Genomic DNA, 18,392 nt, shown 5'->3' with positions numbered 1-18,392 from the left:
ATTAAATTTAAAAAAAAATCCTGGAATTTCATGGGCTGGAAAATAGTTTATATTCTATTCAAACCGATTTTATTCTTTGTATATATGTTTTTGCATATTTTTTACCAAGCAAAACGATTGATATCTTTATATAACAAACCATATTATTTTTACATTTATCACATCATATTTAACAACGACAGCATAGAATTTCCACCTTTCATAAATTATTTATTGAAGCCTCTTCCCAATCCTATTATGTGTACCCTAGGCCTTCCTAGATTCATATGATTGACTTATGACAGCGTTTAATCTGAGCATATTTTGACTATAATGAGCGCCATATGATGAAATATGTGAAAACCAAATATTATAGGTGTCATTTGATAGAGTTGAAGTTCCAATTATGTCAAATAACACATACAAGCAATATGGTTTTATGAGAAACACAGATTTAATAAATATTTAAATGAATTGCTTTAAAGGTATGAGTATCTATATGACATTAGTCAAATCTGCACATAAACTAAAGTTTTATCAATAACTTTTGTCTTCTAAAATCAAATCATTCCATAAATATATATTTACACACCCAACAACATTTAGCTCAAAAATTTATAAATTATCGAAATATAATCGACTTGTAATATCTTTTTTCATAATTAAATGCGGAAAAAATCTTATGCCATTTTTCATTAATTAATCAGTATTACATTTTACAACTTCGCCTCCTCTGAAGAGAAATTTTGTTGTTTCTTTGTGTTTTGGGGTAATTTCGATGCAGTAAAAATCTGTTAAGTATATTTTGGATTTGTATTGTTGAAAAAGTATATACTTAAACATATTTTATCGATAATTGGCTTCTCTGAAGTTACTTATTTATAAAACTACTATAAATTATATCATTCATTGCACCTTCGAATAAAGTATGAAGGTATTGTGAACACTTACAAAAATATTTGACATTTATTCCACTTTAGGTGTGGAGATGTTGAATATCGAGCAGGTATGACATTAAATTCCACGGTATATATTTTTGGATTGTTTTATTTGGGTATTTTAGGCATTGCTTCCAACTAATTTTATATATTTCTTGTGTCTTTACGCTTTATTGATTATTAAAAGCCAAACGGTATTTTAAAAGGAATAAATAATGTTCAATAATTTTTTTTAACGTAAAATCCGTTTTCTCAAAACGGGTAACTGAATTTATTCGGTAATTTTTATGGAATGTGTATATTCAAAAGAATGACAGTTATATTACTCTTGATACATAGTAGGCTATTTTTCAATTTCAAAGTAAATATCTTTATTTACTTTCTGACATATACAATACTTTTATTAACATTTCCATATTATAATTTCTTGGTTTTTCTTCTATCACTAATATGGCATTTTATTTTTAGTAATTTAAACTGCTTTTACCAGTTAAGTCTTGGATTTTAGTAATTATACGTGTTCGGCATCCATATATGTATTTAGTTAATTACTGATACCATGCCTTCATGTGACCAAATTTTTTTTTGTGATTTTTAGTGTATAAAATAACAATACCGAGCAAATACTACACCTAAATACACTATTTATTTGTTCATGTGTTTATTATACCTATTTTTAACCCATTTATACCAAGGAAACAAAATAAAATCTTGATCAGCGATTAGTGATTTGATTTAAAAATATATGTGGAATTAAATTTCAATTTAGAATATACATTTTTAATAGACTATTATTCTTTCACATAAATCCTTATATGATTCAAAATATTTACTAATAAATTTTCAAGAAATTTATTCTAGCTAATTATTTATTATGATATTCCCTCTTCACCTTTTCTTTTATTTCCAGTAGAACAATATTCTTTACAATCTCACGTTTGTCTTTATCGTCTGTACAAGAAATTAGAGCTTTTTCAAAATATATTTTGCCCTTTGCTTGATTTTCCTTTGAAAAATATTCACCTAATAATAATAAGGTTTTACAATGGTACTCATCTTCTTTTAATGATTTGAAAAGATAATCTAACTTGGAAATAGGTAAATCGTTTTTGTTGTAAAATATTTTTTCCTTTGCTTGATTGTCAATATCACGCTCTTTATTTTCATTATCTTTGTTATAAGCGTCTGTTTTATTTCTAGTTACATCGTTTTCTTCAAGAAAGACTGTCTTTTTTTCTTTATTCTCCATGTTGCTTGAGTTTCTTCTGTTTGTTGTTTTTTTGTTTCGGCCTTTGAATCCCTTGTATTTGATGTTTTTGGTTTTTTCTTCGCAAATATATTGACAGACTAAAGTTCTTGGATCATTGCTATAATTTTTTTTCATTTTTTCTAAAATACTTAATGATTCTGTATAATTTTCTTTGTTCATATAAATTTCGAACGCTAAATACAAAATTCTTATGTCATTTTTGAATAAGACCAATGTTTGAGATATCAAAAGATTGTTATTCTTTGCTAATATGTGATGGGTGAACCAATAAATTCCTTGTCGCATCAGAAGTTTCAATATTTCTGAACTACTTTGTTCTGAAATATCTTTTTTATTTTCTTTCATATCTTCGCCTACTCTGTTACATTTATGAATATCATCTATGAGAACAGATTTTTGTTCTTTTCTATCATCTAAAGACCTCAAGATATCTTCATTTTTTTTCAACAAACTTATTTTTTGGGTATTTTTCATATCATTCTGGAACGCAAGGTTAGAATTGTTGATGCTAGTCTCGAATGAATTGAAACGTGGATGTTCTTTTGCTTTTGTTTTATTAAAATTTTTATACAAACATAAATTATTTTCGTTTTTAAGTTTATTTTCGGTCTCTATAGCCGTTAAGTATTTATAATACAATGTAGAAACATCTTCATATTCCCGAAAAATTATTTTTTTCTGGTAATAATCAAATAATCCATTTATATACGCTACTAATTTCCTTTCATATTCATTTATTATGTTTTTACAATTTGTTTGTGCATCTTTTAAACAGTCATATATTTCCCCTTTTCTATTTTCTAGAATAGCAAATAATATCCTGCAAAAAATACTGAGCGAATCCTTTTTATGTCGGGTATAGTTCAATAATTCCGAAAAATCATAATTTTCTAGCATAAACTTGATTTTATTGAATACTTTTCGTGTTGTATTTCTTTTTATAGAAACATTCACAATCACATTCGAGTTTTGTCGGGACTTAAATTTATATTCTTCCAAAACTAGCACATTTAAATTATTTTCTGGTGTTTCTTTTATGATTAAAATATCATTTTTTGTTTTCCCGCCTCCTTCAGATTTATGTGAATCTTTAGAGATCTTCTTAGCTGCAACTTTATCTTTTTCAGTTTGAAAATCTTCTAGAAGTAATGGAAACGTATCAAAGAAATTTTTGTAAGCAGTAACACCTATCTTTCTTGATTTATATTTGAGTAGGCACATTTTATGATCTATCACATTATCAAGACATCTTTGTATTTTAGATGCATATATGTATTTCTTATTTTGACAATCCTTTTGATTCAGACACATAAATCGCAATACAAAAAGATCATATAATTTTTCTATTCCCGAATTGCATAACGAACTTATTTCAATAATGTCACTATCAAATTTAACCAAGTTAATATTTCTATTGCTTTTTATAAGAGAAGCTGCTTCTCCTATTCTCCCGGTATCAAACATTTTCAATATTGTATTTTTCAAATCAATCTCCTGTTTCTGCATCTGGCTTGATTGATTATCTTTATTCTTGAAATTAAATATTTCTCGTATATAATTCAGTGTAAATTTACTTGAAGGCTTGCTTGATCTTATTTTTTCCGTGTTAATTGAAGTCTGTGATTTCTTCTTAAAAATGTTATATATTCTACATGTTGAATATATCGCTAATGCGCCGACTGATGCAATAGCTGAAATAGTCTTGATGTTGTTTCCCATTAATTTGGGTTAATTTATGCTTATTAAATTAATTGAATTTCAGATCATAGGGGAAGCTTCTATTTAGACAACAAAATATACATCTATTATTATAAGCCCATTCAATGATTATTTAGATTCAAATTTTTAATTTTTCCTTTGGAATATTCCATACGATTATAAAATATGAAATAACATACTATTTTAGCAGAGGAAGTAAAAAAAATTGCAGAATGAAGAGATAACGGCCTCATTCTAGTTCTATAAACCTTTGGGAAAATATATCTAATATAAATCAAGCGATCCAATAAGTAAAAGAATAAAAAATCTTTTATAAATTTTAAAAAAAATCAGCCTGTCAGAATTTATGATTAATATACAATTACGTCCAATTCATGATTGATCTTCATATGTTATGAATATAATCATCCTTAGAAAAATCCAGAAAAAAATAAAATATAATCTTAAATAAGAAATTTTCAAAACTAAACTGCAAAATAAATTTCTGAATCTTATAATTTGTTGCGAATACACGTATATACAAAAATATTTTGTTCTTTTTTAATAAAAAGCAGAGTTGAAAAGAGCATCTTATTTTTCTCTACATAATAGTTTTAATGTGGTTTCTTATGGTTTTGTATCTTTGATTAGACAAACTGCAGTTATTTTATATTTTTTGATAATTCTTAATAGTTTGAAATTTGATGATAAGAATTTTTTTATAAATAAAAAACAGTTTGGGCATATAGTTAATGAAAAAAAATATTCTGAAGAATAATGACATATTAAGCAGGCAATCAATTCAAGTTAGCATGTGTTCCAAAAAAATATTCTCTGTTTAAATTATAGATTTAAAAGATATGTATTCTTTTTATCTGATCTTATTTTGTATGTGTATATTTCTTAATAACAAAAAATACTTTATGTTGATTTTTAAAAATAACTAAAAATAGCCGATAAATTAGTCCAGTTAAATTAATAATAGCCAGAATATTATACAACGCTTAATGATAACTCTCTAACACATAAAAAATAACTCTAATGGATAAACGCTTTTAGATCTTTAAAGATTAGAATTACACCCCCACGGATTTTTTATATGGTTTAATTTTTTATTATCGGCATAAAAATAGAATCTACAATTGCATTGGAGATTAAAATCGTTTCTATAAATATTCAAGACGATACTGCAAGAAACTGATTTTCAAAAAGGACTTACTTTGTGATAATAACGCATAATATATAATTCAGCAAAATAAGAATGTAAAAATGCTAGTCAATTTATATGTGTTTTCATCGATCCATCTTAAGCCGTGTTTCTTCTTTTCATTGTCGATAAATTTTTTTATTTTTTCTACCTGGCGTAAAAACTTAACTACTTATGGTAAGTATGCCCTAGTAATATATTCCTAGCTTTATACAAACTAAATAATTTGTATTTATTTCTTTTGTTGATCATAGCCCAAACTTATTAAAATGGATTTGATATCTGCTTTGATATCCACTTATTAAACATCATTATGTAATATTCATGAAATATTAATCTATAGGTAAATATAGAGTACCATAAATATATGTTGGTCATTAAAAGATTTATAGTCAAAGTTATGGTTCTTCGAAAATATCATTTGGGCTGTAATAACGATTAGATATAAAAATTTTAAATCCTAGTATAATATTGCTAGAATTTAAGCTTTAAATGCTTTTGAATTGAATTTTTTATATAAGGAATTAAAAAATTGCGCTATAAAAAAATTTAGAATTTTTGAAGTGTCCAAAAATAGTCTTATAGTGTCTGCAACATAATTTAAAATGTAATTTTAGATCCCATAGATTATTTTGTTTATATTAAATATTTATAATACAGATAAGGACTTTAAAGAAATCTATTAATTTATTATAAGGAATTTTATACTTTCTTTTATAAATTAAATCTAGATAAGTTAAATAAGTTCATTCGTTTATTATGTATGGCTGTAGTTTTACAGAAAGTAAAATTTTTTACCCATTTTTGTGTGTTTAGGATGATTTATTAAAAGTATAGGTAATTTTATAAAATATATGAAGGGTACGTTTTTTGGGGATTAAATTGCCTGAAATATGATTTTATTGTGTGCAATTATTAGCATTAGGACAATATTTTTCTTTTCTAGGTTATTCTACCCATCCACTTTTGCACGAACAAAATTTCGGATCTTTCTTAGTATCAAAAAGAACCAGATGTTAATTATCTTCTAAAAAAATGCAAGGCACGATAATACAAGAGAAAGTCGTATAAAATATATTAGAGAAATTATTGGATGCTTGTATTCAAAAATTTAAGCAACGAATTAAAAAATTCGACAGAAAGCACGGTGAAATTTTCTAAAAAGAATATGTATATTGCACATGTGCTTATGAATTTCTTATAACAATTAGAGACCAATAAACGTGTTTAATTTTCTTTAATGAAAAACTTTCGTCCAGTAATACAGCAAAAATGCTTTGAAATTAAATGAAAGGTTTTTAAATCGATCTAATAGAGTCTTTTTCGGATAAGTACTGTTAACAATTCTTTATGCACTTTAAAATAAAATGAATTTCTCATCTGAGGAAATACAAATAGTAGTAATATCTTTAAATTTACCATAACATAATAATACGTTTTGATCGTATAATTATTAAAAACTTAAAACGAAAATTGTATGCTCTTATTGTGATGAAAATAGTTTTTGTTGCCAATATATAATAAAAAAAAATGCACGCAATAAAAATATATAGAATAACAATGTATTTTTTCATATTTAAATATTGTGGATAATGCTGTAAATCATCAAATAAAACGGATTTTATTATAAACAACAGCCTATTTCGATATTTAAAATAGGCAATATGCGAAAATATTATCTAATTTATATGTAGATGTAAAGGGGAATTTATTACATATAAAACAAAAGGGATGGGAAACTTTCGCCTAGAACCGTTGTTTCTCATTCTTACAATACATCTATTTAAGTGCGGTTGTTAATTGTCTATGTCTGTAAAATATGAATATAATATGTTGTTTCTCATGCTTTAAATACACAGATTTAAGTGCAGGTATTATTTGTCTATGTACCGTAAGATATACATGAAATTCGATGTTTCTGATGATTTAAATAAATTCAATTCAAGCTCCGATATTTTTTGTTTATGTATGTAAAATATGCATATTTAAATGATGTTTTTGTAGTAAATTATAAACATGTAGCTTTAATAAGAAGTTTGTGATTATTCCAGATACTTTTTTTAAAATATTGACGACAAAATAAAAAAACACAAGCTAAAAAGACTTTAGAATATGAATTGAAAAAGGTAAAAAATTATTTTGATTTATAGTTTTAATTGTGGTTTAAATTCGGAGTTAAAATCTTAAATTGTACATTTTTAATTCAATACACGTTCCTTTAAATACCTTAAATTTAATCAAAATACGATTGTTATAAATGATAGGGCACAAATCTTATGTTTTTATCTGATTATCATGCATAATATAATCCTATAAAATGTTAATTTAGATAATCTAGATATTATTGGCGGTAATATCTGGAATTATAATTATTAACATAGTTGAAAATTCTATAAAATTTATTATTATGAAATTTTAGATCGTAAATTTATTTCTTTGTCATATTTATTTATTCTGGCTAATAGTTAAATTTTTCGAGTTTTCCCCTTATTGCCTAATATTAAAATTAAGCTTGAAACACCACTGTCATCAAAATAGTTATCAAGAGCTGAAAACCTATATAAAAACATTATTCTATAACAATATATCCCAGTTTCTGAATATTTTGATTTTTGAATGCTTTTACTTCTTGACCCAATAATGTATCCTAGAACATCATAAGAGCTGTTTTAATGAAGAAAAGTGCTAGGTATGAAAATATAAACTCACAGTGAACCTTCCATATTAATTCTCGATCTATTAAATCATCGATAAATAAGATTAGATCAAGAGAGACAGCAAAAAAAGGCAGATTTTACTAAAATAATAGTTAAAGAAATTTGTATTCTTCCACAAACTGAAACTCATACCTTATGATGATATGCGAGCATTTTATTAGTGTAAACCGGGAAAAGATTTCAAAAGAGGCATCGAGAATTTTCGCAATATTTACATATGATAACCTATCTTAGTAGAGGAAATAGATAAATTTGAAAACCCTCACCTATGAATAAAAATTAAAAGCTATGATATTTGCCTCTAGTACTATAAATTCCGTTAAAATTTGAAATAACAAAAATCGAAAAAAGCTATTTAAACAATATGTGATATTGATTTTATATTATATCCGCTATATTGCAATTCCTTTTATGCATAAATTACTTGGTATATACTTTAGTATTCTATATTTTAGTATTATTCACATAATATCTCTGACTTGTATTCTGATTTCCTAAATACTAGTGCATATGTTGTATTTTGTAAATTAAAATATTTAAGTGATTCACATATCATACTAAAAATTTTTGATTTCTTATTTTTGTTTTAAGCATAATATTTATTGGATTTATCGATATTTACTTTTTTAAATGTTTTATAAATAATTATTTACCCTTGTTTTTTTAATTATTTTATCTTATGTTGTTTAGTGATTTATACGATGATTTAATTTTTACATATTATTCAAATTTTCTTTTATGTCTAAATTAGTTAAGAATAGATGCAGGTCTATACTTTGACCATGATTAAGTTATTTTTTAAAATAAAATACGCGCAAATATGATTTTTTGCGGGATGGTCTGTAATTATATAATTTTTAGAATACTTTCGGAACTATGCTACGTGCTAACATTTTTTTATTATTCTTGAAAATAACAAGATATCAGGGAAAAGGCTAAGGATGATTGAGCTAATGTATTTTTTTCCTTTTTATTTTTATTCAGAATTATAAATACAAGCTTTTGCATATAATGGTATATTTTAATAACAATATATGCAAACACACGAACAAATCCTCCTTTGGTTCTTGTATTATTAATTCTCTTAGATCAAACTATACAATCATCTAAATGAATATGTCAATGGTCTAATTAAATTACTGGCTGAGACTTGGTTATTTACAATTTTCGGCAAAAATATATAAATATTATATTCTATGCTAATTTTTATACAAAAAATTTAAAGAAATAAGAATTGAATATCATTGAAGTGGATTTAATCTACACGTACATAACAAAAATTATCATTTAATTTGTTCTGCAGCCAAGAAAATATATCGCTTCTATTTCTTTTATAAGTTTGTCATCTTCAACAAAAAAATCCGAAACATTCAAAGCCTTTACTTCTTCGAACTCGATTAAAAACAAGACTTTTGAGGATACTGGAAATTCCCGCGTGCTATAAGTGAGGCACAATATTTCATCAATATGCTTATTATAATTCTCAAGAGCTTTGTCTAGTTTACTGTCTTTTATTTTTAAATATGATTCTCTTTTAGTGCGCGATAAACTAAGCGCTCGTGATAGTGCTGATTCTTCTATAGACTGATTCACTGGATAAATTGAAAAATCCATGTATCTACTTGATAATATCTTTAAGCGGCTTCTCATATCTACTATTATTTTTTCTAAATGCATTTTTTTGCTTCCGTATAATTTCAAGGAGTTCATAGCCGATCTTTCACTAACAAATAAAATTTCGGATAAACAAGAACTCCATCTTTCTAAAATTTCAAGCGATTTTAAAGATTTTTGCTCAAGACTTCTAATTTGTCTTTCCAAAGTTATAAAATCCTCGATGACTTTAGCATTATGATCTAATATTCGATCAACTGAATTTTTTTGGCTTTCACTTCTTTGACTTTGTGCATTTAATGGTCCAAAATCTATATTATTTTGTGTATTGTGACCAATTTGTGAAATTCCTATGGCACCTGCACCAAGCTCGGATAAAAAAACTAGTTTCAGTATTGTAAAAATGGATAAATGATGAAGGTAAAACATTTTTTGACAATTTTATGAAATTATATTTAATTTGTGGTATATAAAGATATTTCTTGATATTTATTAAAAACACGTAATAGTCAATATGTTCACGGAAGTAGAATTTTTTTATATTAAGTGTATAGATAGGGATATGTTCAATTATCAAGTAATTATATTTAAATCGATGATATGATGCATTTTATTCCAAGCTGATAATAACATTTTAATTATCCATTTAAGAAATTATTGCTAAAAAATTAACACCACATCTCCTAAATATCTTAAATAACATATAATAGCTAAATTTGTATGTGGCACGGGAGAAATTTTTTTGATCAATGTATACATTAAATGTTTTCTAAAAATAGATAATTTAACATACGAATATAGAATTATCATATAAGTTCTAAGTGTTGAGGAAAAGACGGAAAAATCAACTGGATACTAATTTATGCTGTTTGATTAAAAAGGCAAATTTTGGAATTATAAATGACATATATCTGAAAAAAACATACTTTGTTTCATAAGTTCTGCTTTTTTTTGTTTATTATTAGTCTTTATATATTTCTCACTTATATAATTGGTAGTATGCAAAAAATAGTAAATTTTATTATTTATTTTAAATTTAGCATAAATAAAATTAAATTTAACCTCAGAATTAAACAATAAGAAAAATAAAAACATCATTTTTTATCTCACTTTTCCTTAAATTTGTATAAAATTACATTTAATTCTACAAAAAAAAAATTTTTCTGCTTTTTACCGAAAGGTTTATATATTATTTGCCGAATTGCGTATTTTAAGCATGACAGTCTCGTTTTTTAATTTAAGAAATTACATCTTATGAAAAAATAATTTTAAATTAGCCATTGGATATCATTGTTTTCTTTAAAATACGTTTATCATGAAACTATGCCTTAATGAAATAAATAATCCTTTTCAACGGAAATGCTTCTTCATAGAAATATACTATTCATCTTGTTAAAAAAAGCCACGGTAATTTTATTGAGGTATTTAGATTATAAAAAAAATGCATACAAACAGAGATTCTTTTTATTGAAAGTACGATATAATTGGGATTCATCTATTATGTGAAAAGACGCCAAAGAATTTATTTTTTAATAAAAAAATTTTCCGCGAATATTATTAACAATTATACATTTTTTACTTATGTTTTGAATGATCTAAAAAAATTTTTATGATTTTTTAGTATTTAGATAAAGTGTTTTTCACATATATGTTTTTCTCTTCCATAAAAATATATTTTTAGAGTTATCGTCTTTTATTTCCTTCATGTGCCGTAAATTCAGAATTATTTAATTCATATTTTAAATATAATACCAGTAGATTTATTCAACTTTTTTGGGAAAATTTACAAATTATTATTAAGAAATTATGTAAAATTTATACGCTTTAGCTGATATGGTAAAGGCTTTCTTTAAATAATTAAAAATAAAAAGTTAAATTAAATATTATGTATTGTATAATTTCTAGTTTGGTTTTTTATCATAAAAATTGTTGCAATGGTGGTTCGTTTATTTTTATTAAATAGTTAAATATAAAGGAATGAAAGATATTTGTCAATAATATGACAATATTAACGCATTTAAACAACAAATGATAATCCTTATAATACCTTTTATTAAATTATTATATCATTAGATCACATTGATAGAAAGGGCCCAACCAGTATAAAAAATAGAAAATGGTCGAAAACGAGAAGCCAAGAAATTATTATTTGATTACATATAAATTAATATTAATCCCGAGCTGTAGAACAAAGATGATGCCATTTATCGTAACATTGGATGCAGGGTAATACATAATTTAAAAGAACATGAAGTCAAAAATCAAATTGTGGCATATATTCAAACTATAGGACTGAGAAAAACCCTTAGACTAATAGATCTTAAAAGAGGTGGGGATATAAGATGATGTAAGAGAATAGAATATAGCCAAGAGTATAGATATGATCTTTTCACGAAAATCGTTCGCGGTATGCTTGAAGAAAAAATTTGAAAATCGTACCAAAATTATTTCATAAATATAAAGATTAAAATGCTTATTTCAAGTAAGATTTTTTTTTTATATAAAGTCGCACTATTAAAGTGTTTTTTAATATAAAAAAGCCCGCTTAGGCGGATTGATTAGAACAAAATCCATGATTCCTAAATGAATAGAATCCTCAATAGCTACCTGGGTATATGAGAGAAATTATTGCGCAAATTGCCAATTTTACGGTTAATATCCGGGCAATCTTTATGATACTTTTAATATTTAAAAAAAATTAAAAAATAGACACATGTAGATGATTGGTTGATCATTAAAAAAATTTATTAAAATTGAAAAACAATTACCATCTAAAATGGTATTTCAGTTCGATTTCTTGGATGCTTAATCTTTTCCAATTCATATATACACCTTGCTTTTTCGACATCCTTTAAGTAAGTGAGTTCAACTATAATTTTTATTTTGAAATCAATATATGATATTAATTTCTTCATTCGTTCTCCAAACACCTTATTCATAGATTCTACAAAAACATTTTTTCGCATGGTCAAATCATGAAGCAATTCGATGGTTTCTGAAGTATTTCGAATTTCATTCACTGGAAGAAGCATAAATTGAGTCAAAGGAGAAAGCATAGCTTCATAATCATCACCTTTATTTGGATTAAATATAATTACCGGTCTAGTATTTCTTTGTGGATGTGGTGTAAATATATCAACTTTTTGACATCTATTGATATTAACTTTAGAGGTTGATTCAAAGTTATCCAATACCTTATCAGTACTGCAATGTATATGTTCAATTTTTTTATACATCTTTATAAAATTATATCTATCATTTGAAATTTGTTTATTGTGTCTTCTTATTACATCTCGAAGCTCTCTTTGGTCTTTGCTATTAAATATGTCCACTTCAGAATTATTATCATTTAATTCTCCTGTTTGAGTTCCTTGATTCATGATTCTAAAATTTTCCCTTGACAGAAAAACATTTTTAGAAAATAACAAAATATATTTTAGATATTTTTGCATTTTTTTTTTATTTTTGATTCTTATTTAAATCTTTTTGACAATATGTGTTTTAATTCAATAATAGAAATGTCTTTCTATAATAAATTACATATAAAATATATTTAAAGACCAAAAAAAATTAAAATGGTCATAAATATGTATTAACGCCATTTTGGGGATCAAACATTCATAAAAATTAATTTCTTTAGATCTTCAATTTAAAAATGAAAAAAAATATCCGGAAATTTATAATAACTTATACAATAAGTGTCTATAGCCATTTTTTATATCTTTTACTTGTTTTTTTTGAATATCTTATTTTATATTGACAGGATTTACAATATATTCAAACCCAGACAAACTATTGTGATTTTTGGATAGTTTTTATAAATTTTTTGGAACTCTACATACTTCAAAAGCTATAACTGCGTTTAATATATTTTGTATTTTATAGGTAATTTATATCATTCCTTTTCTGTGCTCTACAAGAGCCCCGAAGTGGGCATCAATTTAGCTTCGAAAAATCTTTGAAAGTAAAATGAAATTTCAAAAATAAAAACTGATCTACAAAAAATATTTTTTTGTAAAAAAACTTAGCTATAAGAGATTCCGATTTAAATGTTAGGATTAAATTCACCAATTTAAGGTTTTCGATCAGAAAATTGGCGAGAATTGATGATTTTAAAGTAATAGAATTATTAAAGAAAATTCACTAAAACTAGTGTTATACATTTTAGATAAAAAGGGCCTGATAATAGAGCAATTCATATTTAGAGTATTTAATAATATTGAAAAAAAACTTTAATACAAACACGTTTGAGGAACTTATTATCTTTTTAAGTGGAGTTATTTCATAAAGTATGCATATTAAATGATTTTTAGTTGTTTATAAACTAAATATAATTTTTTATACTAACCTTCATCAGAGTCCTATAAACTACTTACAAAACCTTACTGCATCATTTTTTAACTTCTTCATTATATTTTTTATGTTGTATTAATTCTTTTATTAAATATAATTAGAGTTTTTTGGAAGTGTAATAATCCGAAAATTCTATATGTAATCGTATTTTTTAAGATTATTGATATCAATATAATTAAATATGCATGCTTTAATATTGAATAGTAACAATATTTTCTGATCTAAGTAATAGAATAAAATTCATGGGCAGATATTGTGACTATCATGTTCGATCTGAAAAAATTTGCCTACAAGAAAATGAATTTTGGGATAATTTCTGATATAAGTAAGATAATTAAATCCTTAGCGACGTGTACGTCGTTGACATAATTAATTATGTAATATTTTGCCTAATTTTCAGGAAACTTCAATGGATGCTGCAAAATGGATAAATTATAATTTTGCATTATTTTTTAAAAATCTAAAAGACATTTATACTTCGAATCACACAATTTGAGATGCAAAAACTAGCTATAAACCCTATTTTTATGCTAATTATTCTGGATAACCAAATATTTTTATTTTTAATACCAAGTTAAAATAATTCGATTCAATACACTCAATCTTAGATATTTTCAATATAAATTCTAAGATTCTTTTATTATCTAAATACCAGTTCAGTGCTTCGTTTCCGACAAAAGAAAGAACAAGAAGATGAGTTAGACAGAAAAAAAAATTATTAGAAAAATTAGTATTTTGAAAAACATGAAAAAATACTTAAATAAGCTCGAAGATTAAATTTTGATTAGAAAACGTTAATAGTATTTCTTCTATAGAAAAAAATTTCTATCAATCCAAAAAGACTTTGATTACTTGCACCTATACTATTTCAGCACCTCAAGAAATTATCTTTTTGCAACCAAAATCTTTCTTTACTGGGTTCGGATACCAGTGTTTTTTTGTAATCCTTGAAGCTAGGCAGCATGAAATCTCTTTTTGGTATTGCAACAATGCTTTTTATATAAGAAAGATTCAATCTTCAATGATTTAAAGTTCCAATTTGAAAATATAAACAAAAATTTCCACTAACAATAAGCACGAATAAAACAATAAAAAAAATTATCAATATTTCTTGGTAACTTTCAAGATGATACTAATAAATTGGATATATTAGAAGAATAATTGGTTGTCACTAATTGATATTTTTATTTGAAGAAAATTCAATAGAAACTTCAAAAGTTGAATAAAAAATAGTTGGCTAATTTTTTCATGTATCAGGAAATAAATTTATTTAATTAATATCTTTGCAAAATATAAATATGCGAAATTATATAGAATCATACGATCAACAAATATAGAGTTTTCCGATTCAAAATAATAAACTAATATTCTAAGAAATGTAATGATTGCAAAATTAATTATAGTTTGTTTTTATCATTTATTTTTTCTAATCCAGTTTCAGAATAAAAAAACCTTTATTTATATTTTTTGGAAAATTCGCGATCTTTAAAATTTAAAACCAAAAAAAACTCTACGTTGTATAAATATCATTTTCATTTAAACAACATAGATTCTTATTTATTGAAACGCAAGATCAATTAAAATAAAAATTTAAAAATAGATTTATTTAATATTTTTCAAAAACTCACAGTAAAAATGAAATTCAGAAATACCAAGCTGCATTTTTTCGATTAGCTTAACTTGGGGAAAATATAGGTTGTGTTTTTATACTATCTTTAAACAATTTTCTCATTTCCAAAACTTTAAGCTTCCCTAGTATCCAAATACAGTTCGATATGAAAATCTAGCCGCAAATCAGCAATGCTTATCGGTTATACAATTTGATAATAATTCGGGGTATAATTATTGGATAAGATCTGGTATGTTAACGCTGTGAGAAATCCCAAACTTTTAAGCCATAAATCTTTAATTATAGTAAAAATACAAATAGGATTAAAAAACTGTCCTTGTGATATAAAAAAAATATAAAATAGAAACAACATCTCAGTAATATATTTATTACAATGCAGTAAAACATATAATACTCTTTAGGGTTTAGGATAATAAATAAATTCAAATAAAATATATCTTCGACTAGAGAGTAATAAAGTTAGAAAAAAAACTACAGCATAAATAAAAACTATGACATTAAACTTTTTTTACCAGGATCGATATTTTAATTATTTGAAAAAATTGAAGAATAAACAGACATAAAATATATTGTAAAAATAAATAGAATTAAAAAAAAAATTGTTCTAATAAATTATAGGGATCGATATTTGAATAAATAAAAATATATACTTTATAAAATGAAAAAAAATTACAAAAAAAAATTATTAAAACGAATAAAAGCCAAATAAAAATGTAAACCTATCCTGATATAATATAATAAAAGTATTAAAATCAATAGTGTTCAACCAACGCTAAATAAAAATATAAATCCTATCGGATAAAATACAATCAATACAATAGTTATTAGATTGGTTCGATAACAGCCAAATTTTAGCCGATCTAATAAAATATAATCTAAAGATCTAATTATAGATATACTTAGTATGTTAATATATTTTAACTAGAAAAACGCAATTGAAAGCACAGAAAACTGGCTATCTATTTACAGTGATTATTTAAGGGCTCAATTTAAATCTAGCGTTTAAAGAGGATTTCCTCGGAACCCTCATCAAATTAAAGGTAACATCTAGTAAAATTGAAAAGAATATACATTGCAACGTTACCCAGTTCAAACAAAAAAAAATAATAAAAAACATGCAATAATAAAAAGTAGATTGGCTTACTATAATATAGTAAATAAAAATTACACATGATATTTTTATTTTTGAATTTTCCAATTGCCATATGCAAAATTTGGTGCATTATAAAACCTCCAAGACATTTTAAAAATGAAATAAGCATTTAATGCAACTAGAATGTAAGAGCAGCGATCTATTTTGGCTTTAATATATTGAATTTTTGAAAGAATGAATCCAATTTTAATGATATTACACATAGTTGTATCTATCTTTTAACATAAAATGATAATTACTTTTTTAAACATTTATTTAAAAGACTTATTTATAATCTATTCAATCATTTAGTTTTTAAATATTTTTATCAACAGTAATATAATTCATACTGTCAAAAAAAAATTTATTTCTTATCGATTCAGATTTCTATAAATTTTTCAAATTTTTTTTGCATAATGGATTTTCGTAAACTATTTTTATTTATTTATTCATCATCGATTATTAATAATTATGCAAAAAAGGATTATTTGTTTATATTCTCGCCATATATGCTTTATTCGTTTAAAATATATTTATATAATGCTTTTAAAAACCCATTTTTCTATGTTGAGTCTTTTATATTTTTATAATTTAAAATTTATACTTTTTTTACCGTAAAAACAAAGAAAATTAATTTTAACATCATTTTTCTGATTTATGTTTTATTTGTTCACTATTCTATATTTCTTGGATATTCTTTATATTTTTTTTTAAGCATTCATGGTCAAATTTACGTTTAGATCATATAAATTTAAATTCAAAATTTTTAGAGTAGTATAGAAGTTAGATTTTTCTGATAGTAGCGAAACTCACCTACATTCGGGATCAATTATCTTTTATGTTTTTGACTAATGAAATTCCTTTTAAGACCATAAAAAGTGAAGCGAATTGTATTGTTGAGGAAACATGTAATTTAGAAAAAGGCAAGATATTTTTATTTTTTTTAATCAGAACAATGTAGTAACGTTTACATAAATAGACCAGGCCATATAGGGTATGTTTATTTTTCATCTTTTATTTTTTTTTCAATTATTGTGAATTAATATTTATTTGTTGATATTTTAACTTTACAATTTTTTATTATTCTTATTTTGTATATTTATTTGGGATATACAACTGCAAGAAAATTAAATTGTATAGAAATTATTAATTTCTGATCATGATTATTTCTTCAAGTTGAAATATATAAGAAAATTTCATTTTCTCGTCCAATATACTAGAACACATTACTGTGTCCATCTTCTTTTCAATATTTGACAGCAATTTGTCTTCTAATCTGTCGACTTTCTGGACATGCATATTTATTTGCTTGTTTTTTTCAAATTCCAGTTCCCCGAATACATGCATGGTTGCTTCTATATCTCGAACTTTGTATAAAATATATTGAACGCAGTTAATCATCGAATTTTTAAATTCTTCAAACCAAACTAAATCAATTTCATCAGATTCAATGATATTCCCCGCATTTGTGTCTGATTTTCTGTTCATATTAAGACTAGACGTTTCTAGATGATCATTATCTGCGCTTATTCTATTTTTAAGACCATTAAAGGTTTCTATTTGTAACTTTAAGGCATCAACTCGATCTATAACATTTTTATAATCCTTACATACTTTATTATTATGGATTTCTATCATTTTACGTAAATCCGTTTGGGCTTTATCGCCATACATACCATCTATTCTTGAGTTCCCAATGGTGTCTCTATCAAGGGAACAACATGTACTTGCATCTACTTTGTTCTTGCTTTTAGGATTATCTAATCCCCCACTTGATTCGATAAGTGATAAATAAGCAATCAAAAATAAATAATTAAATTTCATGATTAATTTTTATTATTCTACATGTAAATA

This window comes from Rhyacophila brunnea, unplaced genomic scaffold (genome assembly GCF_057557595.1).
Source record: "Rhyacophila brunnea isolate RB1 unplaced genomic scaffold, BYU_Rbru_1.0 scaffold_121, whole genome shotgun sequence".
NCBI classification, from domain to species: Eukaryota; Metazoa; Arthropoda; class Insecta; order Trichoptera; family Rhyacophilidae; genus Rhyacophila; species Rhyacophila brunnea.
This window is presented reverse-complemented; position numbering follows the sequence as displayed.